The 16,952-nt window shown below is 38.3% G+C and overlaps 1 long non-coding RNA gene across 1 annotated transcript in view; it reads right to left on the bottom strand.

Moving 5' to 3' along the window:
- The window catches only part of LOC309610454, a 136,534-nt gene extending 127,441 nt beyond the window's left edge, over positions 1–9,093 (bottom strand). The window contains exon 1 of the long non-coding RNA XR_014233952.1: positions 8,730–9,093. This is a non-coding gene — a long non-coding RNA (uncharacterized lncRNA). The remainder of the gene's footprint in view (positions 1–8,729) is intronic.
- Between the last annotated feature and the right edge of the window lie 7,859 nt (positions 9,094–16,952).

The raw sequence follows: 16,952 nt of genomic DNA, 5'->3' as shown, positions 1-16,952 counted from the left end.
CTTGTACCATGTTATCTGATACATTACTTTTCAAAAATCCAGACTTGTAGCCTAAGCTAGTAACAGCAGATTATATCCTTAAAAAGAATTGTTCCTCTGATCTCTGTACTTCCAAAAAAATTCAAATTCCGGAATTTGAAAATGTATTTATAAAACAGTTGTCTCAGTTAAAAAAAAATCTGTCCCCAAACAAAGAACTGGGTAATGCATAAAATATTCTGCATATTAGTGGCTTGAAAAAATTACTGGCTATGGCCTATTTAAAATTAGAGCTTGCTGCTTGGTGCTGAGCTTCTGATGTCTGTATGATACGTTTTCAGGCATCCATGTTAGATATCCTATCAGACAATTCTACTGAGGTTGAGACTGTTTTTCCAGTTTCAGACACAAATGTCTCCTTATCATATTCTTCTTCAAGTTTTGTTTTGCTTTTATTCTCTTCAGACTGTTAGATGGCACAAGTTGGCACCCTGGACCATCTTGCTTCAGACTTTCTTTGTAACTAGTAATATAGAGTCCATGTTTTTATTCCGTTGACAAGAATCAAAGAATGGATGCCTTCAATGAAGTTCCTTTAGACAAGGGGGAGCAATGGTTAAGATTACGTCTAGGGTAATACATTTGGCCACTGATTAAATGTGGGAAGCAGGGTCGATACAGAATTCAAGCTTATCTTTTAAAGTTAAGATGACTCAAGATGGAGTCAGTCCTTGGACTTGTGAGAGACTGCAATAATGAACTCTACTTTTTACCCTTTCCTATATCAATGCCTTTGCCTTCCCATTTTGCTGGTCCTTGACTTTGGGTTCAACTATGTGACTTGCTTTGGCCAATAGAATGAGGCAGAAGTAATGCTGTGCCAGCTCTAACCCTAGACCTCAAAAGGCCTTATATATTTCTCCTTTTCTTCTTGTGCTTCTGACATTGCCATGAAAAAACAACAACAACAACAAAACCTAGTCCACTAGTTCTAGGAGAAGGATGAGAGCCACTTGGAGCAGAACCAAGTCATCCCAGTCTAGCCCAGCCTAGATCAGCAAACCCTCACCCAACCACAGATCCATGAGAATAAATGATTGTTTTAAGTCACTAACTTTTGGGGTTGTTCATTCCACAGTATTTTTGAAGGAAGAGATCTCTATCTACTCTGTTGGTGATCTAATTTATTCTAATAGCTTAAAAACATTTATATACTCTGAAGACTCCCAAATTTATATCTCCTACCCAGAACTCACCCATGAACTCTTGGCTGATATTTCCAGCTGACCACCACTTAGATCTAATACATATCTCAAATTTACCTTGCCCCAGACTGAACTCCTGATTTCCTTCTGAAACCTGCTTCTCCTGCATCCCATTTCAGATAATGGCAACTCCATTCTTCTAGCTCTTTCTCTCATACTCTATACACAATCCATCAGCACATTCTTTTGACTTGAACTTCGACATACATATATCCAAATCTGGCTACTTCTCACCTTCTGTACCACTAAAACCCCGATCCAACTCACCATCATCTCTTGCATAGAGCAGTGCAATAGCTCCTAACAGGTCTCTGTGTTTTCCCCTTTCCTCTCTACAGTTTATCCTCCCCAGAGCAGCCCAAGTACTTCTTCTAAAACCAAGTAAGAAAAGCAATTTATTTGTTGAGAGGATGAGGTCATTTTTCCTGTAAAACTTTCCACATTCTGGATTTTTCTGATTGCATCCCCATTGTTCTGGATGACTGAAATGCTATGCACAGTACCCGAATCATCTGTGAAAAACAAAAACACTTGCTGATTGAAGAAAATAGTCACTATATAAACTGACTAAAACCTTTTACTAACTCAATGAAAAATATCAGGTATGTGATAAAGAAAAAAATTTCACAAGTCAGATCTTAGAATAATTCTTCAATAAACGTGTTGGCTGCTCTCTTTCCATGCCTATTTTTTCTGCATTCATTAAAAAATAGCTCATTAAGATAAGGATTAGACATGTTATTTATTAAATATTTAGATTCATCATGAAGAATAAAAATGGATTATTGGTTTTTAACATTTTTATCCTAATATATTTTAATAGACATTTATTTTATTGTTTATGTCTGAGATATGAATCAATGTTGACTGAGGTATGTTTGCTTTTAATCCTGCTATTTACAGTGACTACCTTGAGTTTAAATGAGTTTATGGCAGCAGTATTCACCCAAATGGATTCTATTTGAGGTAAGCATTGGACTAAAATAGGAAAATCCCACAAGATGAGCCTCATTCATGTTTATGGATTCATACAAGCTATTCCTGGTATGAGACTCAAATGAAACCATTTGCAAGCTGAAAGCTTGTGCAATATGAAGTGTTTCTGGAAATAGGGCTCTTGGAAATAGAAAGTTTCTTTAAAAAATAAAAATGTTACTGTATCTATTTTTAAAGGGAATTAATCCTGAATGGCTGCATATAGTTGACTAGTTCTATTTTTAAAAATCTGAGTAAATGAAAGCAGCATAAAAAGACTAGAGAAACAAGTTACTCAAATGCATATCATTCCTGCCCTCATTCATTCATTTTTCATTCTTTTACTCAAGGAGAATTTATTGAACTTGTAAGATGTACTTTACATTGTACAAGGGCTAGGGTAAGATGCAGTAGGCTAAGCACAAGTAGTAATCAGATATTCTGCTCTGATGACAATCATCAACCAGTAAGAAAAATGAGCCATAGAATGCAAGGAGTTACAAAGCATTAAATGCTCAGTGCTTAAAATAAAGGGAAAGTGAGAATAAAAGATAGTTTGGAACAGTGTCTCCCAAATTTAGCACATCATCAGAATCACCTGGGAGCTTTTAAATATATATGCATTTCTACTAGTTCAAGATGGCACATAAAGCACATGTATTTTTCTTCACTATTTCCTAAACTCCATTAAATCATAAAGGAATAAAAAGGTGACATACATTTCTAACAGTAAAGATATAGAGGAACATAAGAAATTTCAACAGTCTCTGGAAGACAAAAAATAGAAGGAAGCATATCAATGAATGACACTCAGTAGATAAAGCTGTAGCCAAGAATGAACCATGAAAGGGTTGCATGGAAGTGGAAGTTACTGTCCTGAAAATTTCATGAAAGCTCTTGATTCAGAGGTACACCAGAGATCCAGAAGGAAAATTGGGGCTGAAAACAGGTGGATTGACTGATGATCTATTTATGAAATAGTCGACTTCCCCAGCCTGACTCCTAAACTACTTGGACAATATAGTGAACAGTCTGCATTTACCCCTGGGCAAGACTGAAAGTACTTTCCTTTTAGGAAATTAACTACCTGAGGAGAGCTAAGGTTTCTAATGTGCATAGTGCTGCTCTAGTGTAGGGCCATTCTTATTTTGACATTGGGGAGGCTGTTAGCTTGATGACTGATTCCTTAGTAGTTGGGTCTACAGCTGAGCTGCTGATTACATACTTTTCCAAGTACATAGAGCTTCTAGTTAGATATTTCTCCCCACACCATTATACAAGTAGTCACTCAAGTTCATTATTATTAAATATAAACAGGCAACCAGGACATGACGAAAACCAGCAACATGGAGAGGAAAGATTAAGATGAAAAATCAGTAAAACTGACTTCAGGAGAAAATGAGATAATTCAGTAAAAAAAGACCAATTAGTGATAATGAAAGTGATTTGAAAGGCATTTAAACAGAGTCTCCCACCCACCCACCCACCCACACAGAAATTTCTATACAAAAGGAAGAATCAGAGGAAAAGGATGAATTCTTAAAGTTAAAACATGATAGCCCTCCAAAAGGGCTTATTGGAAGATAAAGTTGAAAGAATATTCAAGAATATAGAAAAAAAAGTACCATAGAGACAGAAAATATGTGACAGAAAGAAAACATAGGAAAAGTGAGTTTCATAAGGACAGAAATGCAGGATAGGAAATAAAAACAAAAATCAAAAACTTCAGAGATGAAAAATACATGAATGTTCAGACTGAGAAGACTTACTGGATACTTAAGAGTTTAAATGCTTAAAAAAAACCTGGACCCACCATCATGAAATTTCAAAGCTTAGTAAATCATAAATCTTAAATTTCAAATCCTCTTAAAAGAAGATTCTAAAAGATTCAAGGGAGGGATAATGTTATCTATAAAGAAATGAGAAACTGATTAGCACTAAATGTAGAAGACAATTATGTGCTTCTTTCAAGGTTTTGAAAGAAAATAATTTGGAGCCTAGTATTCTATAGCCAATCAAACTATCTATTAATGGTGAGGGCAAGATAAAGATTTTAAAAACAAAGGCAAAACTCACATTTTCTAAACAAAACTCTTTTTAAAAAATATTTTTAAATGTACAAAAGACTCAGAAAGCTTTTGCCTAGTCAGTCAACAAATATTTACTGAGTATCTATTTTGGCATTATTTTAGGCAATAGACATACAACAATAAACATGACAGAGGACTTGCCCTCAAGAAATTTATGTATAGATAATTTTCTAGAATCCTTTTGGAGAAAGTTATTTGAAGATGTACTCCAGCAATAGATTGGTAAAAAACAAAAAGTTATAAGAATTGACCAAAGTAAACTAAGCGGTCAACGAAAAAAACCTAAGATGAATGGTATGCCATAGTCCTAAAAAGCATTGATAAATTCTATGTAATAGATAAAATGAGAATCAGCTGGAAGATAGAAGTGATCAGGTGTGGTACTGATCATTAGTGTTCAGCAATACCTAGTTTGATCCTTCCTAGGTACACAACATGTCTACATTTCTCAGTGTTCCCTACAGTTAGGTGGGACTGTGTAATTGAATTCTAGCCAATGGAACTGAATTTCATTTTCAGGTCAAGGCAGTTAAGAAACAGGGGATTTTCTGTTTGATCTTTTTTTCCCTTTGGTAGCTGGATGGATAGACTGAAGCCAATGGAGAGCTCCAAAGATCTCAGGGTTGTTAGAGCCACAGCATAGAAGGAAACTTTCTCCTGTTCCACTGTGGACTGTGATATGATCAAGAAATAAACTTTCATAATATTAATCCACTGACCAAGTGAGATTTCAGGGTTTTATTTGTTAGTGCAACATTTCTTAATCTATCCTAACTAAAAATATAGTGAAGAAGAAGAAGGGGGAGGAGGAAGAGGAGGAGGAGGAGAAGGAGGGAGAGAAAGAGAAAGAAAGAAAGAAAGAAAGAAAGAAAGAAAGAAAGAAAGAAAGAAAGAAAGAAAGAAAGAAAGAAAGAAAGAAAAAAAAGAAAGAAAGAAAGAAAGAAAGAAAGAAAAAATAAAAAAGAAAGCAAGAGGGAAAGAAAGAAAGGGTGAAGAAAGAAAGAAAAGGCACCCTTTTCTCTCAATAAGAAATATAATCAGGACTCAGCAAAATAAAATGCAGACCAACAAACTCATGATACAATATAATGTCAAGTTGAATGTGGCCATTTGTGAGGGCAGAAGCTGGGTTCCCAGGAGCAAATAAATCTACAAAGGATTAAGAAAAAGGAATTGGAAGTGACAGGAAGGAGAAAGAAGGCAGCAGCTTGAGGAAAAGGCAGGGTTCAAGAACTGTGGTAGGTTCATTTATTCTTAAATACGTGGCACTGTGCAAACTACCTTCAGAGTCATCTGTTGGTGTTGGTGGAGTTAACCTTCTTTGGATATGGAGCAAAGCTCCATACTAGATGGAAGTTTGAAAGTCAAGAAGCATCTGTATGTATAAGCAGAGGACAGATAGAGACTATGAAGAGAATAAGTGGGGAGGGAGAGAGGAGTGGTAATAATGAAGGGAGCATGGCTCAGAAAGACGATTAGCTTGGTTGGCCACATTTCTGTAAATTGAGCCTTCCCCAAATTCTGATAGTTCTCTACAAACCTATATACAAGTTTAGATCATTTAAGACATCCAAGTTATCTGCATTAGAAAACACTTATGGAGCAGCTGCATTTATCCAGCCAAGAGGAGTATGTTGTAGGATCAGGACAGCTTGCTCCTGCCCTAAAGGAGATTACAGTCTCATTGGGCACACATAAGATAGAGCGAGTAATAAGAAACCCAAGGCAGTACATAAGAAAGGCCAAGTGACTGGTGCAGAAAACCAACTACCCTTAAAGCTTTTAGAGGAGGGAGAAAATCTGAAGGTTCAGAGCCAGAGCCAGGGGTGGGCTTAAGCTGCTGAACCTTGAGGATTAGACAGAGTTTAGGCAAGAAGAGAGAAAGGAAGAAGGGTCTTTCAAGTGGTGAAATGGTGTCAGCAAGGGCAACAAGGTAGGAATTGGGATCCAATGTAGGAAAACAGTCCTGCTACAAGATGGCAAATGTAGGTTGGGTCCAAGTTACAGGTTTACCTCAGAGATATTGCGGGTTTGGTTCCAGACCACTGCAATAAAGTGAGTCACACAAAATTTTTTAGTTTCCCAGTGCATATAAAAGATATATTTACACTATACTGTAGTCTATTAAGTATGCAATAGCATTATGTCTAAACAAATGTATATACCTTAATTAAAAAATGCTTTATTGCTAAAAAATGCCAACCATCATCTGAGCCTTCAGGGAGTCATAATATTTTTTCTGGTAGAAGATCCTGCATCAGTGTTGATAGCTGCTGACTGTTCAGGGTGTGGTGGCTGCTGAATGTTGGGAAGGCTATGGCAATTTCTTAAAACAAGACAACAATGAAGTTTGCCACGTTGGTTGACTCTTCCTTTCATGAATGATTTCTCTGTAGCATGCATTTTACCCATAGTAGAACTTTTTTCAAAATTGGAGTCAACCCTTTCAAATCTTGCTGCTGCTTTATGAACTAAGTTTATGCCATATTCTAATCCTTTGTTGTCATTTCAACCAGATGCTTATACAGCATCTTTACCAAGAGTAGATTCCATCTCAAGGAACGACTTTCTCTCCTCATTCATAAGAAGCAACTCCTCATCCATGAAAGTCTTATCATGAGATGGCAGCCATTCAGTCACATCTTCAAGCTCCACTTCTAACTCTAGTTCTCTTGTTATTTCAACCACACCTGCAGTTACTTCCTCCACTGAAATCTTGAACCCCTCAAAGTCATTCATAACAGTTGGCGTCCATTTCTTCTAAACTCCTGTTAATGTTGATATTTTGACTTGTTCCCTGGAAAATCATGAGAGTTCTTAATGGCATTTAGAATGGTGTGTCCTTTCCAAAGGTTTGCAATATACTTTGTCCACATCCATTGGAGAAATCACTATCTAAGGCAGCTAGAGCCTTATTTTTTTTAAAAACATCTTTACTGGAGTATAAATGCTTTACAAGGTTGTGTTAGTTTCTGCTGTATAACAAAGTGTATGTATACATATATCCCCATATCCCCTCCCTCTTGCGTCTCCCTCCCATCCTCCCTTTCCCATCCCTCTAGGTGTTCACAGAGCACCGAGCTGACCTCCCTGTGCTATGCAGCTGCTTCCCATTAGCTATCTATTTTACATTTGGCAATGTATATATGTCAATGTTACTCTCTCACTTCGCTCCAGCTTACCCTTCCCCCTCCCCTTGTCCTCAAGTCCATTCTCTACGTCTGCGTTTTTATTCCTGTCCTGCCCCCAGGTTCATCAGAACTATTTTTTGTAGATTCCATATATACGCATTAGCATACGGTATTTGCATTTCTCTTTCTGACTTACTTCACTCTGTATGACAGGCTCTAGGTCCATCCACTTCACTACAAATAACTGAATTTCGTTTCTTTTTATGGCTGAGCAATATTCCATTGTATATATGTGCCACATCTTTTTTATCCATTCAGCTGTCTATGGACACTTAGGTTACTTCCATGTCCTGGCTATTGTAAATAGTGCTGCAATGAACATTGTGGTTTTCCCAGGGTATACGCCCAGTAGTGGGATTGCTGGGTCATATGGTAGTTCTATTTTTAGTTTTTTAAGGGACCTCCATACAGTTCTCTATAGCGGTTGTATCAATTTACATTCCCACCAACAGTACAAGAGGGTTCCGTTTTCTCCACACCCTCTCCAGCATTTATTGTTTGGAGATTTTTTGGTGATGGCCGTTCTGACTGGTGTGAGGTGATACCTCATTGTGGTTTTGATTTGCATTTCTCTAATGATTAGTGATGTTGAGCATCCATTCATGTGTTTGTTGGCAATCTGTATATCTTCTTTGGAGAAATGTCTATTTAGGTCTTCTGCCCATTTTTGGATTGGGTTATTTGTATTTTTGATATTGAGCTGCATGAGCTGCGTGTATATTTTGGAGATTAATCCTCTGTCAGATGCTTCATTTGCAAATATTTTCTCCCAATCTGAGGGTTGTCTTTTCATATTGTTTATGATTTCCTTTGCTGTGCAAAAGCTTCAAGTTTCATTAGGTCTCATTTGTTTATATTTGTATTTATTTCCTTTCTCTAGGAGGTGGATCAAAAAGGATCTTGCTGTGATTTATGTCATAGAGTGTTCTGCCTATGTTTTCCTCTAAGAGTTTTATAGTGTCTGGCCTTACATTTAGGTCTTTAATCCATTTTGAGTTTATTTTTGTGTAGAGTGTCAGCAAGTGTTCTAATTTCATTCTTTTCCATGTAGCTGTCCAGTTTTCCCAGCACCTCTTATTGAAAAGGCTGTCTTTTCTCCATTGTATATTCTTGCCTCCTTTATCAAAGATAAGGTGACCATATGTGCATGGGTTTATCCCTGGGCTTGCTATCCTGTTCCATTGATCTATATTTCTGTTTTTGTGCCAGTATCATACTGTTTTCATTACTGTAGCTTTGTAGTATCGTCTGAAGTCAGGGAGCCTGATTCCTCCAGCTCCGTTTTTCTTTCTCAAGATTGCTTTGGCTATACGGGGTCTTTTGCGTTTCCATACAAATTGTGAAATTTTTTGTTCTACTTCTGTGAAAAATGCCATTGGTAGTTTGATAGGGATTGCACTGAATCTGTAGATTGCTTTGGGTAGTATAGTCATTTTCACAATATTGATTCTTCCAATCCAAGAACATGGTATATCTCTCCATCTGTTTGTGTCATCTTTAATTTCTTTCATCAGCATCTATAGTTTTGTGCATACAGGTCTTTTGTCTCTTTAGGTAGGTTTATTCCTAGGTATTTTATTCTTTTTGTGCAATGGTAAATGGGAGTGTTTCCTTAATTTCATTTTCACACTTTTCATCATTAGTGTATAGGAATGCAAGAGATTTGTGTGCATTAATTTTGTATCCTGCTACTCTACCAAATTCATTGATTAGCTCTATAGTTTTCTGGTGGCATCTTTAGGATTCTCTATGTATAGCATCATGTCATCTGCAAACGGTGACAGTTTTACTTCTTGTTTTACGATTTGGATTCCTTTTATTTCTTTTTCTTCTCTGATTGCTGTGGCTAAAACTTCCAAAACTATGTTGAAAAATAGTGGTGAGATTGGGCAACCTTGTCTTGTTCCTGATCTTAGTGGAAATGGTTTCAGTTTTTCACCATCGAGAACAATGTTGGCTGGGGGCTTGTCATATATGGCCTTTATTATGTTGTGGTAGATTCCCTCTATGCCTACTTTCTGGAGCGTTTTTATCATAAATGGGTGTTGAATTTTGTCAAAAGCTTTTTCTGCATCTATTGAGGTGATCATATTTTTTTTCACATCTTTATTAGAGTATAATTGCTTTACAATGGTGTGTTAGTTTCTGCTTTGTAACAAAGTGAATCAGTTATACATATACATATGTCCCCATATCTCTTCCCTCTTGCATCTCCCTCCCTCCCACCCTCCCTATCCCACCCCTCTAGGTGGTCACAAAGCACTGAGCTGATCTCACTGTGCTATGCGGCTGCTTCCCACTAGCTATCCATTTTATGTTTGGTAGTGTATACATGTCCATGTCACTCTCTCACTTACTCCCAGCTTACCCTTCCCACTCCCCGTATCCTCAAGTCCATTCTCTAGTAGGTCTGCATCTTTACTCCCGCCTTGCCCCTAGGTTCTTCTTACCATTTATTTATTTTTTTAGATTCCATATATATGTGTTAGCATACTGTATTTGTTTTTCTCTTTCTGACTTAATTCACTCTGTATGAGGGTCTCTAGGTCCATCCACCTCATTACAAATAACTCAGTTTCGTTCCTTTTTATGGCTGAGTAATATTTCATTGTATATATGTGCCACATCTTCTTTATCCATTTATCTGTTGATGGACACTTAGGTTGCTTCCATGTCCTGGCTATTGTAAATAGAGCTGCAATGAACATTTTGGTACATGACTCTTTGAATTATGGTTTTCTCAGTGTATATGTCCAGTAGTGGGATTGCTGGGTCATACTGTAGTTCTATTTTTAGTTTTTTAAGGAAGCTCCATACTGTTCTCCATAGTGGCTGTATCAATTTACATTCCCACCAACAGTGCAAGAGGGTTCCCTTTTCTCCACACCCTCTCCAGCATTTATTGTTTCTAGATTTTTTGATGATGGCCATTCTGACCGGTGTGAGATGATAACTCATTGTAGTTTTGATTTGCATTTCTCTAATGATTAATGATGTTGAGCATCCTTTCATGTGTTTGTTGGTAATCTGTATATCTTCTTTGGAGAAATGTCTTTTTAGGTCTTCTGCCCATTTTTGGATTGGGTTGTTTGTTTTTTTGATATTGAGCTGCATGACTTGCTTGTATGTTTTGGAGATTAATACTTTGTCAGTTGCTTCATTTGCAAATATTTTCTCCCATTCTGAGGGTTGTCTTTTGGTCTTGTTTATGGTATCCTTTGCTGTGCAAAAGCATTTAAGTTTCATTAGGTCCCATTTGTTTATTTTTGTTTTTATTTCCCTTTCTGTAGGAGGTGGGTCAAAAAGAATCTTGCTGTGATTTATGTCATAGAGTGTTCTGCCTATGTTTTCCTCTAAGAGTTTGATAGTGTCTGGCCTTACATTTAGGTCTTTAATTCATTTTGAGTTTATTTTTGTGTATGGTGTTAGGAAGTGTTCTAATTTCATTCTTTTCCATGTAGCTGTCCAGTTTTCCCAGCACCACTTATTGAAGAGGCTGTCTTTTCTCCAATGTATATTATTGCCTACTTTATCAAAGATAAGTTGACCATACGTGCGTGGGTTTATCTCTGGACTTTCTATCCTGTTCCATTGATCTATATTTCTGTTTTTGTGCCAGTACCATACGGTCTTGATTACTGTAGCTTTGTAGTATAGTCTGAAGTCAGGGAGCCTGATTCCTCCAGCTCCGTTTTTCTTTGCCAAGATTACTTTGGCTATTCGGGGTCTTTTGTGTTTCCATACAAATTGTGAAATTTTTTGTCCTAGTTCTATGAAAAATGCCAGTGGTTGTTTGACAGGGATTGCATTGAATCTGTAGATTGCTTTGGGTAGCAGAGTCATTTTCACAATGTTGATTCTTCCAATCCAAGAACATGGTATATCTCTCCATCTATTTGTATCATCTTTAAGTCCTTTCATCAGTGTCTTATAGTTTTCTGCATACAGGTCTTTTATCTCCTTAGGTAGGTTTATTCCTAGATATTTTATTCTTTTTGTTGCAATGGTAAATGGGAGTGTTTTCTTATTTTCACATTCAGATTTTTCATCATTAATGTATAGAAATGCAAAAGATTTCTGTGCATTAATTTTGTATCCTGCTGCATTACCAAATTCATTGATTAGCTCTAGGAGTTTTCTGGTAGCATCTTTAGGATTCTCTATGTATAGTATCATACAATCTGTAAACAGTGACAGTTTTACTTCTTCTTTTCCAATTTGGATTCCTTTTATTTCTCTTTCTTCTCTGATTGCTGTGGCTATAACTTCCAAAACTATGTTGAATAATAGTGGTGAGAGTGGGCAACCTTGTCTTGTTCCTGATCTTAGTGGAAATTGTTTCAGTTTTTCATCATTGAGGATGATGTTGGCTGTGGGTTTGTCATATATGGCCTTTATTATGTTGAGGAAAGTTCCCTCTATGCCTACTTTCTGGAGGGTTTTTATCATAAATGGGCGTTGAATTTTGTTGAAAGCTTTCTCTGCATCTATTGAGATGATCATATGGTTTTTCTCCTTCAATTTGTTAGTATGGTGTATCACATTGATTGATTTGCATATATTGAAGAATCCTTGCATTCCTGGGATAAACCCCACTTGATCATGGTGTATGATGCTTTTAATGTGCTGTTGGAATCTGTTTGCTAGTATTCTGTTGAAGATTTTTGCATCTATGTTCATCAGGGATATTGGCCTGTAGTTTTCTTTTTTTGTGGCATCTTTGTCTGGTTTTGGTATCAGAGTGATGGTGGCCTCGTAGAATGAGTTTGGGAGTTTTCCTACCTCTGCTATATTTTGGAAGAGTTTGAGAAGGATAGGTGTTAGCTCTTCTCTAAAAGTTTGATAGAATTCGCCCGTGAAGCCATCTGGTCCTGGGCTTTTGTTTGTTGAAAGATTTTTAACCACAGTTTCAATTTCATTAATTGTGATCAGTCTGTTCATATTTTCTATTTCTTCCTGGTTCAGTCTTGGAAGCTTGTGCATTTCTAAGAATTTGTCCATTTCTTCCAGGTTGTCCATTTTATTGGCATAGAGTTGCTTGTAGTAATCTCTCCTGATCCTTTGTATTTCTGCAGTGTCAGTTGTTACTTCTCCTTTTTCATTTCTAATTTTATTGATTTGAGTCTTCTCCCTTTTTATCTTGATGAGTCTGGCTAATGGTTTATCAATTTTGTTTATCTTCTCAAAGAACGAGCTTTTAGTTTTATTGATCTTTGTTATCGTTTCCTTCATTTCTTTTTCATTTAGTTCTGATCTGATCTTTATGATTTCTTTCCTTCTGCTAACTTCGGGGTTTTTTTTTTTTGTTGTTGTTCTTCTTTCTCTAATTGCTTAAGGTGTAAAGTTAGGTTGTTTATTTGAGATGTTTCTTGTTTCTTAAGGTAGGCTTGTATAGTTATAAACTTCCCTCTTAGAACTGCTTTTGCTGCATCCTATAGGTTTTGGGTTGTTGTGTTTTCATTGTCATTTGTTCCTAGGTATTTTTTGATTTCCTCTTTGATTTCTTCAGTGATCTCTTGGTTATTAAGTAGTGTGTTGTTTAGCCTCCATGTGTTTGTATTTCTTACAGATTTTTTCCTGTAATTGATATCTAGTCTCAGAGCGTTGTGTTTGGAAAAGATACTTGATACGATTTCAGTATTCTTAAATTTACCAAGGCTTGATTTGTGACCAAAGGTATGATCTATCCTGGAGAATGTTCCATGAGCACTTGAGGAGAATGTATATTCTGTTGTTTTCGGATGTAAGGTCCTATAAATATCAATTAAGTCCATCTTGTTTAATGTATCATTTAAAGCTTGTGTTTCCTTATTTATTTTCATATTGGATGATCTGTCCTTTGGTGAAAGTGGGGTGTTAAAGTCCCCTACTATGATTGTGTCACTGTCGATTTCCCCTTTTATGGCTGTTAGCATTTGCCTTATGTATTGAGGTACTCATACATTGGATGCATAAATATTTACAATTGTTATATCTTCTTCTTGGATTGATCCCTTGATCATTATGTTGTGTCCTTCTTTGCCTCTTGTAATAGTCTTTATTTTAAAGTCTATTTTGTCTGATATGAGAATTGCTACTCCAGCTTTCTTTTTATTTACATTTGCGTGGAATATATTTTTCCACCCCCTCACTTTCAGTTTGTATGTGTCCCTAGGTCTGAAGTGGGTCTCTTGTAGACAACATATATACAGGTCTTGTTTTTGTATCCATTCAGCCAGTCTGTGTCTTTTGGTTGGAGCATTTAATCCATTTACATTTAAGGTAATTATCGATATGTATGTTCATATTACCATTTTCTTAATTGTTTTGGGTCTGTTTTTGTTGGTCTTTTGCTTCTCTTGTGTTTCCTACCTAGAGAAGTTCCTTTAGCATTTGCTGTAAAGCTGGTTTGGTGGTGCTGAATTCTCTTTGCTTTTGCTTGTCTGTAAAGATTTTAATTTCTCTGTTGAATCTGAATGAGACCCTTGCTGGGTAGAGTAATCTTGGTTGTAGGTTTTTCCCTTTCATCACTTTACATATGTCCTGCCACTCCGTTCTGGCTTGCAGAGTTTCTGCTGAAAGATCAGCTGTTAACATTATGGGGGTTCCCTTGTATGTTATTTGTTGCTGTTCCCTTGCTGTTTTGAATATTTTTTCTTTGTATTTAATTTTTGTTAGTTTGATTAATATGTGCCTTGGTGTGTTTCTCCTTGGATTTATCCTGTATGGGAATCTCTGTGCTTCCTGGACTTGATTGACTATTTCCTTTCCCATGTTAGGGAAATTTTCAACTATAATCTCTTCAAATATTTTCTCAGACCCTTTCTTTTTCTCTTCTTCTTCTTCTGGGACCCCTATAATTCAAATGTTGGTGCGTTTAATGTCCCAGAGGTCTCTGAGACTGTCCTCAATTCTTTTCATTCTTTTTTCTTTATTCTGCTCTGTGATAGTTATTTCCACTATTTTATCTTCCAGATGACTTATCTGTTCTTCTTCCTCAGTTATTCTGCTGTTGATTCCTTCTAGAGAATTTTTAATTTCATTTATTGTGTTGTTCATCATTGTTTGTTTGCTCTTTAGTTCTTCTAGGTCCTTGTTAAAGGTTTCTTGTATTTTCTCCATTCTATTTCCAAGATTTGTGATCATCTTTCCTATCACTACTCTGAATTCTTTTTCAGGTAGACTGCCTATTTCCTCTTCATTTGTTTGGTCTGGTGGTTTTTACCTTGCTCCTTCATCTGCAGTGTGTTTCTCTGTCTTCTCATATTGCTTCACTTACTGTGTTTGGGGTCTCCTTTTTGCAGGCTGCACGTTCGTAGTTCCCATTATTTTTGGTGTCTGCCCCCAGTGGCTAAGGTTGGTTCAGTGTGTTGTGTAGGCTTCCTGGTGGAGGGGACTGGTGCTTGTGTTCTGGTGGATGAGGCTGGATCTTGTCTTTCTGGTGGGCAGGGCTGTGTCTGGTGGTGTGTTTTGGGGTGTCTGTGAACTTCGCATGATTTCAGTCAGCCTCTCTGCTAATGGGTTAGCTTGTGTTCCGGTCTTGCTAGTTTTTTGGCATGGAGCGTGCAGCACTGGAGTTTGCCGGCCGTTGGGTGGAACTGGGTCTTAGTGTTGAGATGGAGCTCTCTGGGAGAGCTCTCACTGACTGGTATTATGTGGGGCTGGTAGGTCTCTGGTGGTCCAATGTCCTGATCTCGGCTCTCCCACCTCAGAGGCTCAGGCCTGACACCAGGCCAGAGCACCAAGACCCTGTCAGCCATATGGCTCAGACGGAAAGGGAGAAATAAAAGAAAGAAAAATTTTAAAAAAAAATGAAAATTTATTAAAATAAAAAATAATAATAATAAAAAAGAAGAGAGCAACAAAACCAATAAATCCACCAATGATAACAAGTGCTAAACACTAAACTAAGATAAACATAAAAATCAGAAACAAATCAGTTGTAGAGAGCAGACCCCAAGTCTAAGTTGTTCCCAAAATCCGCCACAATTTTGGGACAATTCGTTGTCTATTCAGTTATTCCGCAGATGCAGGGTTCATCAAGTTTATTGTGGGGATTTATTCCACTGCTCCTGAGGCTGCGCAGAGAAATTTCTCTTTCTCTTTGTTTGCACAGCTCCTGGGGTTCAGCTTTGGATTTGGGCCAGCCTCTGCGTGTAGGTTGCCCTCTGGAATCTGTTCCTCACCCAGGCAGGAGGGGGTTAAAGCAGCGGCTGATTAGGGGTCTGTGGCTCACTCAGGCCAGTGGCAGGAAGGGGTACGGAATGCGGGGTGAGCATGCGGTGGCAGAGGCCAACGTGATGTTGCAACAGCCTGGGGTGTGCCATGTGTTCTCCCAGGGAAGTTGTCCCTGGATCACGGGACCCTGGCAGTGGCGGGCTGCACAGGCTCCTGGGGGGCGGGGTGTGGATAGTGACCTGTGCTTGCACACAGGCTTCTTGGTGGCTACAGCAGCAGCGTTAGCATTTCATGCTTGTCTGTGGCATCCGAGCTGATAGCCGCGGCTCATGCTGGTCTCTGAAGCTCGTATAGGCGGTGCTCTGAATCCCCTCTCCTTGTGCACCCCAAAACAATGGTCTCTTGCCTCTTCGGCAGCTCCAGACTTTTTCCCAGACTCCCTCCCGGCTAGCTGTGGTGCACTAGCCCCCTTCAGGCTGTGTTCACGCAGCCAACACCTGTCCTCTCCCTGGGATCCGACCTCCGAAGCCGGAGCCTCAGTTCCCAGCCCCCACCCGATCTGGTGGGTGAGCAGACAAGCCTCTCAGGTTGGTGAGTGCTGGTCGGCGCTGATCCTCTGTGTGGGAATCTCTATGCTTTGCCCTCTGCACCTCTCTTGCTGTGCTCTCCTCTGTGGCTCTGAAGATTCCCCCTCCGCCACCCCCGGTCTCTGCCAGTGAAGGGGCTTCCTAGTGTGTGGAAACTTTTCCTCCTTCACATCTCCCTCCCAGAGGTGCAGCTCCCATCCCTATTCTTTTGTCTCTGTTTTTCCTTTTTTCTTTTGCCCTACCCAGGTACGTGGGGAGTTTCTTGCCTTTTGGGAATTCTGAGGTCTTCTGCCATTTTTCAGTAGGTGTTCTGTAGGAGTTGTTCCACATGTAGATGTATTTTTGACGTATTTGTGGGAGGAAGGTGATCTCCACGTTTTACTCCTCTGCCATCTTGAAGGTCCCCAGCTATAGCCTTATGAAAAGTATTTCTTAAGTAATAAGACTTGAAAGTGGAAATGACTTCTTGATGCGTGGGCTCCAGAATGGATGTTGTATCAGCAGGCATGAAGACAATGTTAATCTCTTACATTTCCATCAGAGCTCTTGGGTGATCAGGTGCATTGACAATGACCAGTAATATTTTGAAAGGAGTCTTTTTTTCTGAGCAGTAGGTCTCAACAGTGGGCTTAAAATATTCAATAAACCACGTTGTATAGTGATGTGCTGTCATCCAGGTTTTGTTGTTCCATTTATAGAGCACAGGCA

This window comes from Balaenoptera borealis (assembly GCF_965194805.1).
Source record: "Balaenoptera borealis genome assembly, chromosome: 14".
In the NCBI taxonomy this organism is placed as follows: domain Eukaryota; kingdom Metazoa; phylum Chordata; class Mammalia; order Artiodactyla; family Balaenopteridae; genus Balaenoptera; species Balaenoptera borealis.
Note: the sequence above shows the minus strand (reverse complement) of the source record. Positions and strands in the feature narration are given on the sequence as shown.